Source organism: Manis pentadactyla, chromosome 10, assembly GCF_030020395.1.
Source record: "Manis pentadactyla isolate mManPen7 chromosome 10, mManPen7.hap1, whole genome shotgun sequence".
Lineage (NCBI taxonomy): Eukaryota > Metazoa > Chordata > Mammalia > Pholidota > Manidae > Manis > Manis pentadactyla.
In genome coordinates, this window is record NC_080028.1 from 7,977,967 (window position 1) to 7,992,189 (window position 14,223).

The 14,223-nt window shown below is 39.1% G+C and overlaps 1 protein-coding gene across 5 annotated transcripts in view; it reads left to right on the plus strand.

Moving 5' to 3' along the window:
• The window catches only part of MRTFA (myocardin related transcription factor A), a 103,178-nt gene that overhangs the window by 37,698 nt on the left and 51,257 nt on the right, over positions 1–14,223 (plus strand). The window contains exon 1 of one of the 5 annotated variants that reach the window (XM_057486345.1): positions 4,451–4,474. The exons of the other annotated variants lie outside the window; for them this stretch is intronic. The gene's annotated coding sequence lies outside the window, so the exon portion shown is untranslated. Of the gene's footprint in view, positions 1–4,450; positions 4,475–14,223 lie in introns of those variants that run through there. 5 annotated transcript variants of the gene reach the window in all.

The following is a 14,223-nucleotide window of genomic DNA, read 5'->3' on the forward strand; positions in this document are numbered from 1 at the left end:
ACTGCTGTAAATACTTTCTTTGGGAGTAGAATGGACACATTTGAGTTCTGCAGAAAAGTTCAGTTTTAAATTTGAGGAAAATTCTTTCAGTTGAGTTCTGGGTTTTGGGAAAAAAAGGGTATAGGAACTTTATCTAAATTGTGTCAAATGTGAATGGAAAAGAATTATCAATATTTTTCCTCTCCTAGCCTGGAAACCCTCTATTATTCATTATCAGAATTTATGTGTGGTCTCTAATAATGATTACATAAATGCTACTTTCTTAAAAACTTAGACATTTCTTTTGAATTTTTATGATCTCTGAATCTTTACTAACACTTGACAGGATGATTTGAGCATGTGGAATTGACAATGAATGAATTGGCTGAAGAGGAGATGAGTGATTACCAGTGCCCAATTTGCAAAGAATATAGTTTAAAAAACTGGTTGAGAGGCAGTTGGTTTTTCTTTCAGTGTTTAGAAATGTAGATCACTGTCAAAGAAACACCTCGGCTACATTAGAGGGAAGATTATTTGGGAGGCAGAGAGACAGTATGGTTTAGAATTTAAAGCTTTGGGCTGCTACAGTTGACTTTGTAACCCAGAGGATTGTAGTGTTTCAGATTCCCAATTTGATCATTAAGAATACTTTGTTTTAAGTGCAGAAATGCATAAAAAATAGAAATGCAGACTCGTTGTCTTAAGTAGGATCAGAATAGTTATTTTAGATAACCACCCTAGGCAATTGGCTGAATGTTTTTCTGTTTTTATATTGTGCTTAGAATTCTGTATATTTACTGGATCTTTAGAGGACTCAAATTATGTTTTCTACATATATATACACACATTTTTTTTTAATGACTGTCATTTTGTAAACTGTACAAAATGATAGATTGTGCATTGTGAAAGTAATAAGGGTGTTTGATGTTACTTTTTTTGGGGAGAAGCAGGTGTTTGAGGGATAAAGAAAAGGATTCTAAAGACTGGCACACATTTTTAGAGATAATTGTGTAGGATTATAGGAGACCCTGTGTGATACTTTTCTCATTGTTTTAGTTGACAGTTGGAAATGCCTAGAAGGATAGGAAACAAACTTTTAAATTTGCCCCTTATGGCATTAGGACCTGTGATTTTCTTTATTTGGCAAGGATCAGGAAGAGTGAGTGTTGAAAGATTGCTCAGCCTTGGCAGGTTGTGGTTTAATCCAGCTTTCTGGTACAGCTCTGGCCAGTACTGTATCTGAACTGTTCAATATGTAGCCACTGGCCACATGAAGCTGTTGAGACTTGAAATGAGGCTGTAGTGACTGAGAAACTGAAATTTTAATTTAATTTAATTTTAATTTAATTTAAATAGCGTATGTGGCAAGTGGCTACCGTATTAGATGGCACAGTGCTAAACCTTCGCAGTCTGACCTTAGCCAGCCTTCCTAGCTTACCTTCTATTCCTCCCTTTCACAAACTTAATGCTCCCACTAAATTGGAGCTTATCAGTTACGTTCTTGACCTTACAGTATTTCCTACCCTCAGGTCTTGGCTCATGTTGTTCATATCTAGTTTATGAAGTCCTTCAAAGATAGCTTATATGCTGCTTCTCCCTTGAAGCGTATCTAATCCTTTCTGTACTCTAGTAATTTATTATCTGCAAAGTCTTAAAACACTTATAGCACTGTCTTTGATGATAGTGATTTGTTTTACATTTCTTACTTACTCCAATATATATATAAATTCCCTGAGGGGCTTATATAATTTTTATTGTTGAATGTGTGTGTGATAGCCTTAACCTTTTCTCTTTTTTTCCCCTCCAGAATGCTAAGCAAAGTGTGTTTATACATAGTAGGTGGTTAATATGCATTAGCTGAGTTTGTCTTCTGAGGTTTACTGTGCTTCCTGACACTAGAGGGCAGTGTCATGCCCATAAGCAAAATGTATTCCAAAGTAACAGATTTTGAGCACTCTCCTAATTCAGTTTTGTTCAGTCTCATATTAATAATTCAAGCCTTCAGAAGGAACTCTCATCTTTTGTCAGTGATATTAATAAATAACTTTTTCCTGTAATTGTCTTGAATTTGATTCAGAATTATGTTGGACCAGAAGATTGGTAATACTTACTGGGAAGAAATGGTACATTGGAGAAATACTGGTATTAGGTGTCAGAGATTAATTTCTTGAGGGCAGAGGCCTGTTTGTGACAGGCCGCTAGTGCCCCAGCAGTGAGGTTGCAGTCAGGAACCTGAAGTTCCTTGCTCAGTCTTGCCAATGGTGAGACTTGGCCAAGTTGCTCTAAGCTGGCAAACTAGTTCCTTTCATTGTGTAATGGGTATAATGTCAGTAGTCCTAACTCATAGGGTCAAATAAGATCAAATGTGTGAAAGTAGCTTTGTAAAGCATTATATAAATGTATAGGGTCATTTTCCTTCTCAGTTCCTACTTTGTACTTAGAACCAAGGCAAGCACATAGTGATTGATTATAAATACTTATGACATTAATTTTTCACATTTTTGGTAAAGAATGTGTTAAAGGCTGATGAGAGGTATATTGATACAACTACTCCCACCTGGGCTGCACACACCGAGAAGTGATTATAGTCACAATAGTTAGGTTAACATATATCCTGTCCTTTGATGTTATGCAGCCTTAGAATGAATTTTGAGGTATATATGTATGTATAAACTAGGTATGTATATGTGTGTGTGTGTGTGTGTGTATGTAAACTTTTTTAGTCTCCTTTCTAATATATTTATTTTTGTCTATCCTCTATAACTTAAAATGTTCAGAATAAGCCAATCATTGTGAGGTTGTTTTTGGACTCATTATAGAAAACCAGGTTCAAATACAGTTACTTAGCCAAAATGGTGGATGCATGAGCATACTTTCCTGCCAGTCTTTTGGGTTAGAAAAGAAGTATGCCATTCTAGAAGAGGGTAGTGTAATGGTGGCTTTTTATTGAGAGCAGCCATAAGCTTGGAGCCTTCTCTAGTAAATCATTAGATGCATCAAATGAAATGTTGAGCTGAAGTTCAGTGCAATGTAACAGTTACCAAACACTCTTGCCAAATTGAGTTGCAGTCATAATTATCTGCAATCGAATCATTTCCTGTTCAGGCTTGCAAGTGGGGAACTGTCTGAAACTACAGTCCTATAAGATTGGTTAAAAAGGAAATGTCTTGGTGGGAGAGGCCTTGATGATATTAAATGACAACCTAGCAAGTGTGGGGATGGAAAGGTTATCCCAGGATTCTGGGGCTAACCAGAGTTTAAGGCATAGATCTAGATATCAAGCCCACTCCCATAGGGTGGTCTGAATAAGGATCCTCTAAGGCATTCAGATATGTGCAGAACACACTCCCACAGTGGGCCAGGCAGATGGTACATTCTGGTACCAACCTTTGGAGGCCTGCCAGGTTACAAAGCTAGCATTGGAGGCGTGGCCATGCTGTGGCATGAACAGCCCAGAGAGCCTACATTTCATCTAGCATTTGGTCCTCCCCACTTGAGGAGATGCCTCAGGACTGGGTTGGTCTCTGAGTCCACTTAGGGGTTGGCATATCTTTTCATACCCTTTGCCTCTACCCCACATTGGAAGATTTTTACTCTCAGCACAGCCCCTGAATTGACTCATATCCTCTAGGTGATTTCTCCAGACTAGGGATGACCCAGAGTTAGCCTTTGAGATGCCACAACTCCCCTCCCTTTCAGGCCCCAGCCTGTCTTCACTGACCCACATTTTTATGTTTGACTATACCTTCTGTCTGAGAGTAGGTGAGGGCTAGGTAAGTTGAGCCTCCATCACCTGTCCCTTCATTTGCTTCAGTGCATCCCTTTGGCTGTGTAAGGAAATTTGGGTGTGATACACTCAAATCAAAAGATTAGGCTTCACTGTATCTCTCCCACCTCCCTTTCCTGTTACCCTTTTTATTTTTTTAATCTGATACTGAGCCTTTCCTCTCCCCATGCACACACCAATGGAGTCTCCTAAGCTATTTCTGTCGGTTTAATGATCCCCAGCTGTTGCTGTGGTTCTGGATATTTTCATGTCCCACAGAGGCAGCAGAGCAAGAGAAAGAGGGGTCTTGCTTGTGTATCGCACAGTGTGCCAGAGAGTCGAATGCATTTTTCTGAAACAACTAGGGTGAGACTTCTTAAGGAGGAATATTAATACTGGGATGATTTAGAAACGAAAGAAGGGAAACTACAAGCTAGTATCCAGGACATTTTGAAATAAGTATTCTGCAGATAGGTGTGGCACCCTCTGCATCACTCACAATTATGCTAGAAAAATGTGACATGTAATAACTGTGTAATTGTTTGATCACTTTGCATTCTACTTCCATTTTAGTTCTGGAGCTGGGATGTCCTCTCCACCCACGGCGTGTGTTGAAGGGGCCAAACATCTAAATAAAAAGGAGACATCTGTGATAGGATCATATATGGCCATCATTCCTGAAGTGGCCAGAAAAGGCATTGATGTCAGTTCTGCTTTAACTTAATGCAGGTTTGTTTTGTAAAATTTTGTGCAGAACCTGTAGTAATGAAATGTTCCACTTGCAAATTCGACCATACAATCTTCAGGAAACACAAACAACACAAGGCCCCTTACAGTTACACATTTATATGACTTGTGAGAATAGGGAGTGGGAAATCCTACAGTCGTTAAATGGGCTACTGTAGCATAATAGATAGGCTGGCTTTTCCTTTATGTATTTGATCTTGAGAATTTTAACCCTCCAGACAATTTTAGCTGATGGACTTGTAGCTTTCATACCTCACGTGCCACATCAAGTTTTAATTTTATGGATTCTTCTACAGAGAAGACAAATTTTGCTGTATCCTTTACCAAATTTTTTTTAACATTCCTCTATATTTTTGAGACATTTAAATTGAAAAAAATTTTTATATCACCTAGGATATAAGGGTGAGAAATTAATGTTTTTTAAAATTTAAATACCCATAGAGATTCAGATTTTTTATATACATGTATGTATATTTTTAACCTGTTTGGACAAATTTCTAATTTTCAGCCACCTCTCTGCTCACTAACCCTTCCCTTAGAAAAAATTTTTTTTTCATTTAAAAGTTATTTCAATGAGAATTTACCTTTTTTACTTTTTTCTCAAAACATTGGGTAAATGTAATGTCATTAATTACTACAAACACTGAAAGTTCATTTCAAAAATGTCAAGCTGAATAGGAAAAGCCTATCAGGAGAGTTTAAAATACTTTAATAGAAAAAACTAACTTTCTAAGTATTTATAGAACTTACTTTGAGGATATCAGCTTCTCTCACTATTTCAGTCACGATTATTTTACCATGCTTTGTGTTTTTCACATACACATTATGAAGGTATAGGAAGAGTGAGTTACTCAAATATGATTTTAGGAAAAATTTTTTTTGTCACTTCCAGCTTGTTGTGGAATAACCACCCTATTCCATGATTTAAATCTGCTCACCTGTCACCCACCTCCAGTATAGCTGGGTGCAAAATGTCAGCACCAGTAATACTAGTAGGGAATAGCAAATGAGATTGGAGGCTGCCCACATTTTCTGGTAGGGATAATCCTGTTTCTGGTGCCTTTAGCTTTGGAAGGAATTGTTCAGTTGGTCCTGCCAATCTAAAGGAAGCCCATTCCCAATTTATGTCCACCCCATTCAGACATCTGGTGCAAGTACCGGTTATGCTCAGATCTTACGTGATGAAGTTGTTTGAGCATTGCCTTGTGGATCCTCGGGAGAGACCAATAACACTGAAGCAACTGGCAGCTTGAGGTCTGTTGGCTGCAGTTAGAGGAGATTACTTCAAGGGGGAGGTGAGCAGCTGCCCAAAATGAAATGGTGAGCCCCAGATTTTCAAGGATATGGGGAAGAGTTTGATTTAGTTAGTTATGTATAAGTATTAATATTTTTGCTATGACTCTGGCATTAAATGTGAGATGGTACAAGTAGCACACATTTTGGTATCAGCCAATCTGTGTTTGAACTCTGTGTTTCTTATTAGCTGTGTAGTTACTTCTTTGAACCTCTTCATCAGTAAAATAGAGGTAATAACATACCTCAAGTAGCTGTTGAGGTTAAATGAGTCAGTGTAGTAGTACATACAGCCCAGTGACTGCCTAATGTAGGAGTTAAAAATAGTTAGATTCCTCATTTCTTATATCTTAGTTTCCTTCTTAAGACAAGCCTTTTTTCACTTCAGTGCCTTTACACCTACTATTTCTGCTGCCTGAAACACTCTTTCTCCAGATATTTTCATGGTTTAGCATATTATTCAGATTTCTGTGTAAGAGTCATCTGTCTCTTCCCTGTGTACTCTGTCTAAAATTACCACACCAGTCACTCTCTGTTCTCTGATTCCACTGTGTTTTTCTTCACATAATGTAGCACTGGAAGTTATAACACGCATAACTTACTTATTACATTTCCACCACTAGAACATATGCTGTGTGGGGGCAGGGACCTCATCCATCCATTTTACTACTGTAATACCTAGCACAGTGCCTAGGGGCATGATGAATGAATGAATCAACCCAGAATCTCCCTAGTGCCAGGGAAGGGCCCCTGGCAGAATGCAGGAAGGAAATTATGCCAGGAAGCAGGTGCTGTATGCTTTTCAGTGTAAATATTTCTGCATTGCGAGCCAAGTGAGATATGGGCCTGTGACGTTCTCTTGCATCCTTCCTGATTATGCTCTGTGTCTAGGGGGACCCCTTTGACTGACCTTTACATGTGACCACTGTTACCCTGTTGAGAGTCTCCATTCCTTTTAGAATTTTAATATAAGGGGGCTTCAGATTCTGGGTTTCTGAAATGCTATATACTAGTCACCGAAATCACCTGGATTTCCCCTTGGGGAAAGTATATAGATCATTTTTTATCCAGCCACATCATGCAGATATCACTATTAATACAGTGTCATTTTTAAACACCAGGAACTGGTGTGTTTTATGAAAGGAGAAAAGGGCAACGTATTATAGTGGTTAAAGGCTCAAGCTGGAGATTGAGATGGAACTGAGTTCTAATTTCTGCTGTGTCCTTTACTTACTTTGTGACCTTGGGCAAGTTGCTTATCTCTCCAGTGTTGAATTTCCTCATCTATAAAATAGTGTAATAATAGTATCTTCCATGTAGTTTTAGGAATTAAATATGACAGTGTATAAGTGTTTTCACCATTTTATACATATTGTTACACAATACAGAAATCTTTCATTCTGCATATTGATTTTTTTAATATTAAGGTATCATTGATATACACTCTTATGAAGGTTTCACATGAAAAACATTCTGGTTACTGCATTCACCCATATTATCATGTCCCCCCATACTCCATTGAAGTCACTGTCCATCAGTGTAGTAAGATGCCACAGAATCACTACTTGTCTTCTCAGTGCTACACTGTCTTCCCCGTGACCAACCCCGATACCATGTGTACTAATCACAATACCCCTCAATCCCCTTCTCCTTCTTCTACCCCTCCCCTTTGGTAACCACTAGTCCCTTCTTGGAGTCTGTGAGTCTCCTGCTGTTTTGTTCCTTCAGTTTTACTTTGTAGTTACACTCCACAAATGAGGGAAATCATTTGGTACTTGTGTTTCTCCACCTGGCTTGTTTCACTGAGCATAATACCCTCTAGCTTCATCCATGTTGTTGCAAATGGTAGGACTTTCTTCTTATGGCTGAGTAATATTCCATTGTTTATATGTACCACATCTTTATCCTTTCATCTACTGATGGACACTTAAATTGCTTCCATATCTTGGCTGTTGTAAAGAGTGCTGCAATAAACATAGGGGGTGCCTATGTCTTTTTGAATCTGAGAGCTTGTATTCTTTGGGTAAATTCCTAGGAGTGAAATTCCTGGGTCAAATAGTATTTCTATTTTGAGTTTTTTGGGGAACCTCCATATTACTTTCCACAATGGTTGAGCTAATTTACATTCCCAGTAGCAGTGTAGGAGGGTTCCCCTTTCTCTGCATTCTTGCCAGCACTTATTGTTCCTGGTCTTTTTGATGTTGGCCATTCTAACTGGTGTGAGGTGATATCTCATTGTGGTTTTAATTTGCATTTCCCTGATGATTAGTGATGTGGAGCATCTTTTCACGTGTCTGTTGGCCATCTGAATTTCTTCTTTGGAGAACTGTCCCTTCATATCCTTTGCCCATTTGTGAATCGGGTTATTTGCTTTTTGGGTGTTGAGGCACATAAGTTCTTTGTGTATTTTGGATGTTAACCCCTTGTCAGATATGTCATTTACAAATATATTCTCCCATACTGTAGGATGCCTTTTTGTTCTGTTGATGGTGTCCTTTGCCATACAGAAACTTTTTAGTTTGATGTAGTCTTATGAGTTCATTTTTGCTTTTGTTTCCCTTTCTCGAGGAGATGCGTTCAGGAAGAAGTTGCTTATGCCTATGTTGTCTTCTAAGAGTTTTATGGTTTCATGACTTACATTCATGTCTTCGATCCATTTTGAGTTTACTTTTGTGTATGGGGTTAAACAATAACCCAGTTTCATTCTCTTGCATGTAGCTGTCCAGTTTTGCCAACACCAGCTGTTGAAGAGGCTGTCATTTCCTCATTGTATGTCCATGGCTCCTTTATCATGTATTAATTGACCATGTATGGTTGGGTTTATATCAGGGCTCTTTAGTCTGTTCCATTGGTCTATGGGTCTGTTCTTGTGCCGGTACCATATTGTCTTGATTACTGTGGCTTTGAGTAGAGCTTAAAGTTGGGGAGCATAATCCCCCCAGCTTTTTTCTTCCTTCTCAGGATTGCTTTGGCTATTCGGAGTCTTTTGTCATTCCATATGAATTTTAGAACAATTTTCTCTAGTTCACTGAAGAGTACTGTTGGTGTTTTGATAGGAATTGCATTGAATCTGTAGATTGCTTTAGGTAGGATGGCCATTTTGACAGTATTAATTATTCCTATCCATGAGCACGGGATGTGTTTCCATTTATTGGTATCTTCTTTAATTTCTCTCATGAGTGTCTTGTAGTTTTCAGAGTATAGATCTTTCACTTCCTTGGTTAGGTTTATTCCTAGGTATTTTATTCTTTTTGATGCAACTGTGAATGTAATTGTCTTCCTGATTCCTCTCTCTGCTAGCTCATTGTTAGTGTATAGGAATGCCACAGATTTCTACGTATTAATTTTGTATCCTGCAACTTGAATTCCGATATTAGTTCTAGTAGTTTTGGAGTGGAATCTTTAGGGTTTTTTATGTACAATAACATGTCATCTGCAGACGGGCAGTTTAACTTCTTCCTTGCCAATCTGGATGCCTTTTATTTCTTTGTGTTGTCTGATTGCCCTGGCTAGGACCTCCAGAACTATGTTGAATAAAAGTGCGGAGAGTAGGCATCCTTATCTTGTTACCGACCTTAGGTGAAAAACTTTCAGCTTCTCGCTGTTAAGTATGATGTTGGCTGTGGGTCTGTCATATGGCGTTTATTATGTTGAGGTACTTGCTCTCTATACCCATTTGTTGAGCATTTTTATCATGAATGGATGTTGAACTTTGTCGAATGGTCCTTCAGCATCCATGGAGATGATCATGTGGTCTTTTTTTTTTTTTTTTTATATTTGATGGCAATTTCTTTCCTTTTTATTTTTCTTAATTAAATATATTTTCTGCTGTGAACATGTCTCACTTTTAACATCAGAAAAGGAAACTCTTTAAAAAAGTCATTATCTAGTGTTTGTATAGATGAAGTAAAATGGGCTTTCTAATTCAATGGAGTTTTTTAAATATTATTAATGTACAGTTACTTGAACATTATGGTTACTAGACTCCCCCATTATTAAGTCACCCCCCCATATACCCCATTACAGTCACTGTCCATCAGCATAGTAAGATGCTATAGAATCACTACTTGTCTTCTCTGTATATACTGCCTTTCCCATGTCCTCCCACTACATTATGTGTACTAATCGTAATGCCCCATTGTCCCCCTTATCTCTCCCTTCCCACCCACCCTCCCCAGTCCCTTTGATCATGTGGTCTTTGTCCTTCTTTTTGTTGATGTGGTGGATGATGTTGATGGATTTTCGAATGTTGTACTATCCTTTCATCCCTGGGATGAATCCCACTTGATCATGGTGCATGATCCTCTGGATGTATTTTTGAATTCGGTTTGCTAATATTTTGTTGAGTATCTTTGCATCTGTGTTCATCAGGGAAATTGGTCTGTTGTTTTCTTTCTTTGTGGTGTCTTTCCCTGGTTTTGGTATTAGAGTGATGCTGGCTTCATAGAATGAGTTTGGAAGTATTCTCTCCTCTCCTATTTTTTGGAAAACTTTAAGGTGGATGGGTATTGTGCCTTCTCTAAATGTCTGATAAAATTCAGCGGTGAGTCCATCTGGTCCAGGGGTTTTGTTCTTGGGTTTTTTTTTTAAATTACCAATTCAATTTCATTGCTAGTAATTGATATGTTTAGATTTTGTTTCTTCCTTGGTCAGTCTTGAAGGTTGTTTTTTTGTAGAAAGTTGTCCATTTCTTCTAGGTTATCCAGATTGTTACCGTACAGATTTTCATAGTATTCTCTAATAATTCTTTGTATTTCTGTGGTTTCTGTCATGATTTTTCCTTTCTCATTTCTGATTATGTGTGTAGATTCTCTTTTTCTGTTAATAAGTCTGGCTAGGGGTTTATCTACTTTGTTTATTTTCTCAAAGAATTAGCTCTTGGTTTCATGAATTTTTTCTATTGTTTTATTATTCTCAATTTTATATATTTCTTCTCTGATCTTTATTATGTCCCTCCTTCTGCTGACTTTGGGCTTCATTTGTTCTTCTTTTTCCAGTTTCAATAATTGTGAATTTAGACCATTCATTTGGGTTTGTTCTTCCTTCTTTAAATAGGCCTGGATTGCTATATACTTCCCTCTTAGAACTACCTTCGCTGCATCCCACAGAAGTTGGGGCATTGTGCTGTTGTTTTCATTTGTCTCCATATATTGCTTGATCTCTGTTTTAATTTGGTCATTGATCCATTAATCAATGAATCATTTAGGAGCATGTTGTTAAGTCACCATGTGTTTGTGAGCCTTTTTGTTTTCTTTGTACAATTTACTTCTAGTTTTATACCCTTGTAATCTCAGAAGTTTTTGGTACAATTTCAATCTTTTTGAATTTTCTGAGGCTCTTTTTGTGGCCTAGTATGTGGTCTGTTCTAGAAAATGTTCCAGAAATTGAGAAGAATGTATATTCTGCTGCTTTTGGGTGTAGCATTCTGTAGATGTTTGTTTTGTACATCTTTTCTAATGTGTTGTTCAATGCCTCTGTCTCTTTACTTATTTTCTGTCTGGTTGATGTGTCCTTTGGTGTGAGTGGGGTGTTGATGTCTCCTAGAATGAGTGCATTACATTCTATTTCCCCTTTTGATTCTGTTAGTATTTGTTTCACATATGTAGGTGCTCCTGTGTTCAGTGCATGGATATTTATAATGGTTATATCATCTTGTTGGACTGATCCCTTTAATCATTATGTAATGTCCTTCTTTGTCTCTGTGACTTTCTTTGTTTTGAAGTCTGTTTTGTCTGATACAAGTACTGCAACACCTGCTTTTTTCTCCCTATTAGTTGGATGAAATATCTTTTTCCATCCCTTCACTTTTAGTCGGTGTATGTCTTTGGGTTTGAAGTGAGTCTCTTGTAGGCAGCATATAGATGTTTCTTGCTTTTTTTTAATCCATTCTGTTTCTCTGTGTCTTTTGATTGGTGCATTCAGTCCATTTACATTTAGGGTGATTATTGAAAGATATGTACTTATTGCCATTGCAAGCTTTGGATTCATGGTTACCAAAGATTTAAAGGCAGCCTCTTTTCTATATAACCATCTAACTTAACTCACTTTTTATGCTATTATAAACACAGTGTGATGATTCTGTATTTCTCTCCCTTCTTTTTCTTCCTCCTCCACTCTATGTTAGGTGTTTTATTCTGTACTCTTTGTGTTTCAATTGACTGATTTTGTGGATAGCTGATTTTATTTTACCTTTAGTTAGTATTTGGTTGGTTTACTTTCTTTGCTGTGGTTTTATTTTCTTTGCTGTGGTTTTATTTTCTCTCGTGGCAGCTATTTAGCCTTAGGCATACTTTCATCTAGAGCAGTCCCTTTAAAATATACTGTAGAGGTGGTTTGTGGAAGGTAAATTCTCTCAACTTTTGTTTATCTGGGAATTGTTTAATCCCTTCTTCAAATTTAAGTGATAATCTTGCTGGATACAATCTTCTTGGTTCAAGGCCCTTCTGCTTCATTGCATTGAATATATCATGCCACTCCCTTCTGGGCTGTAAGGTTTCTGCTGAGAAGTCTGATGATAGTCTGGTGGGTTTTCCTTTGTATGTGATTTTATTTCTCTCTCTGGCTGCTTTTAATGCTCTGTCCTTGTCTTTGATCTTTGCCTTTTTCATTATTGTATGTCTTGTTACTGTGTGTCGTCCTTCGGTCACTTGTGTTGGGAGATCTATGGACTTCCATGGTCTGAGATTCCCCAAATTGGGGAAGTTTTCAGCAATTACTTATTTAAAGACACTTTCCATCCCTTTTTCTTTCTCTTCTTCTTCTGGTACCCCTATAATGCGAACATTGTTCCATTTGAATTGGTGACACAGTTCTCTTAATATTCTTTCATTTCTAGAGGTCCTTTTATCTCTCTCTGCCTCAGCTTCTCTGCATTCCTGTTCTCTAATTTCTATTCCATTAACAGTCTCTTCCACTTCATCCAGTCTGCTCTTAAATCCTTCCATTGTTTCATTTCTGTTATCACCCTCCTGAATTCATCCCATAGCTCTTGAATATTTCTCTGGACCTCCATCAGCATGGTTATGACTTTTATTTTGAATTCTTTTTCAGGAAGATTAGTGATTTCAGCCTCACAAGCCCTCTCTCTGGAGTTTGAGGGATATTGGACTGAACAAGGTTCTTCTGCCTTCTCATGGCAATGGGAGTGTTCTCTGGCAAGTGGCACGTGTGTCAGCTAGGAGAACAAAGTCTCTTCCTGCTTGCCGGTCGCCAGGTGTGTCTCGCTGTTTGTGCTAGTTAACCGCACACAGGGTGCAGCCTCTGTGTTAATCCCCTAAGCTGCCATGGTGAGGCAGCCTTCAAGATGGCCTTGGGCAATGGCTGGTGTCGCAGGCCAGCAGCGCATGTTCTGCCACAAAAGCAGAGACCCTTTGCGTCTCCCGGTCTCCGCACCCGTCTCCACTGTCTGTTGGTCAACCTCTTTCAGGGAGCAGCCTCTGGGTTAATCCCCTGAGCTGCCGTTGGTGGGATGGACCTCGGGATGGTGTTGGGCATTGGCTGGGGTTGCAGTCAAACCATGTGTGTTCTGTCATGAGACCAGAGCCCCTTCTTGCTTCCCGGGCTCTGCGCCCGTCTCTGCCATCTGTGCCAGTCAACCATGCACAGGGAGCGGCCTCTGGGTCTGGGCCGGTTAGCCATGCACCACTGTGTGCTAAGCTGTGTGGTTGCTATAGGCAGGGCTGCACCCCAGCTGTTCTGCAGCAGTAGTGGGTCTGCCGGTTTGCTTGCAGTGCCTGCGGGGAGTAAGGAACTGTAGGCTGCTTATTACCAAGGGGGTTCAGAGTGGCGTTGCCACCCAGGGGGTTAGGGCGCCTGAAGTTCCTTAAAGTTCCCAACCCTGCTGGGCTGAGTGTGCCAGGACGATATTGTCCACCTGTTAAATCCTTGTTCCTTTAAGACTTTTAAAGTGCTTGCTTTTCTTTTATCCCAGGGCAGCTGGCTGTGTGAATCTGCTCGCATTCTCAATGTCAGATCTTGCTTTTCTGCTCCTCCAGTATCCATTGCACCATGTAATGTGTGTCTGTGCTCCCAGGGTAGACCACCAGGGCTGGTTATTTTGCAGTCCTTTCCCACTCCCTTCCCACTCTGATCCCCTTCCTCCTGCCGGTGAGCTGGGGTGGGGGTAGTGCTTGGGTCCTGCCAGGTCACAGCTTTGTGTCCTACCCTTTTCCATGTGATGTTGGGCTTTTGCAGATGTAGCCTGGCTCATGTACTGTATGTTCTGGTCACTCTTTTAGGAATAGTTGTATTCACTGTATTTTCAAAATGTATATGGTTTGGGAAGAGATTTCTGCCACCCTACTCACACTGCCTTCTGGAGAATCTCCATCTAATTGATAAATTTGAATAAGGTAAGATAACCTACCAAGCTGCACATCTCCCTTTCCTGTGAAATCTGAGACTGCTGACTGATAGAAGCCACAGATCTGGGCTTGAGA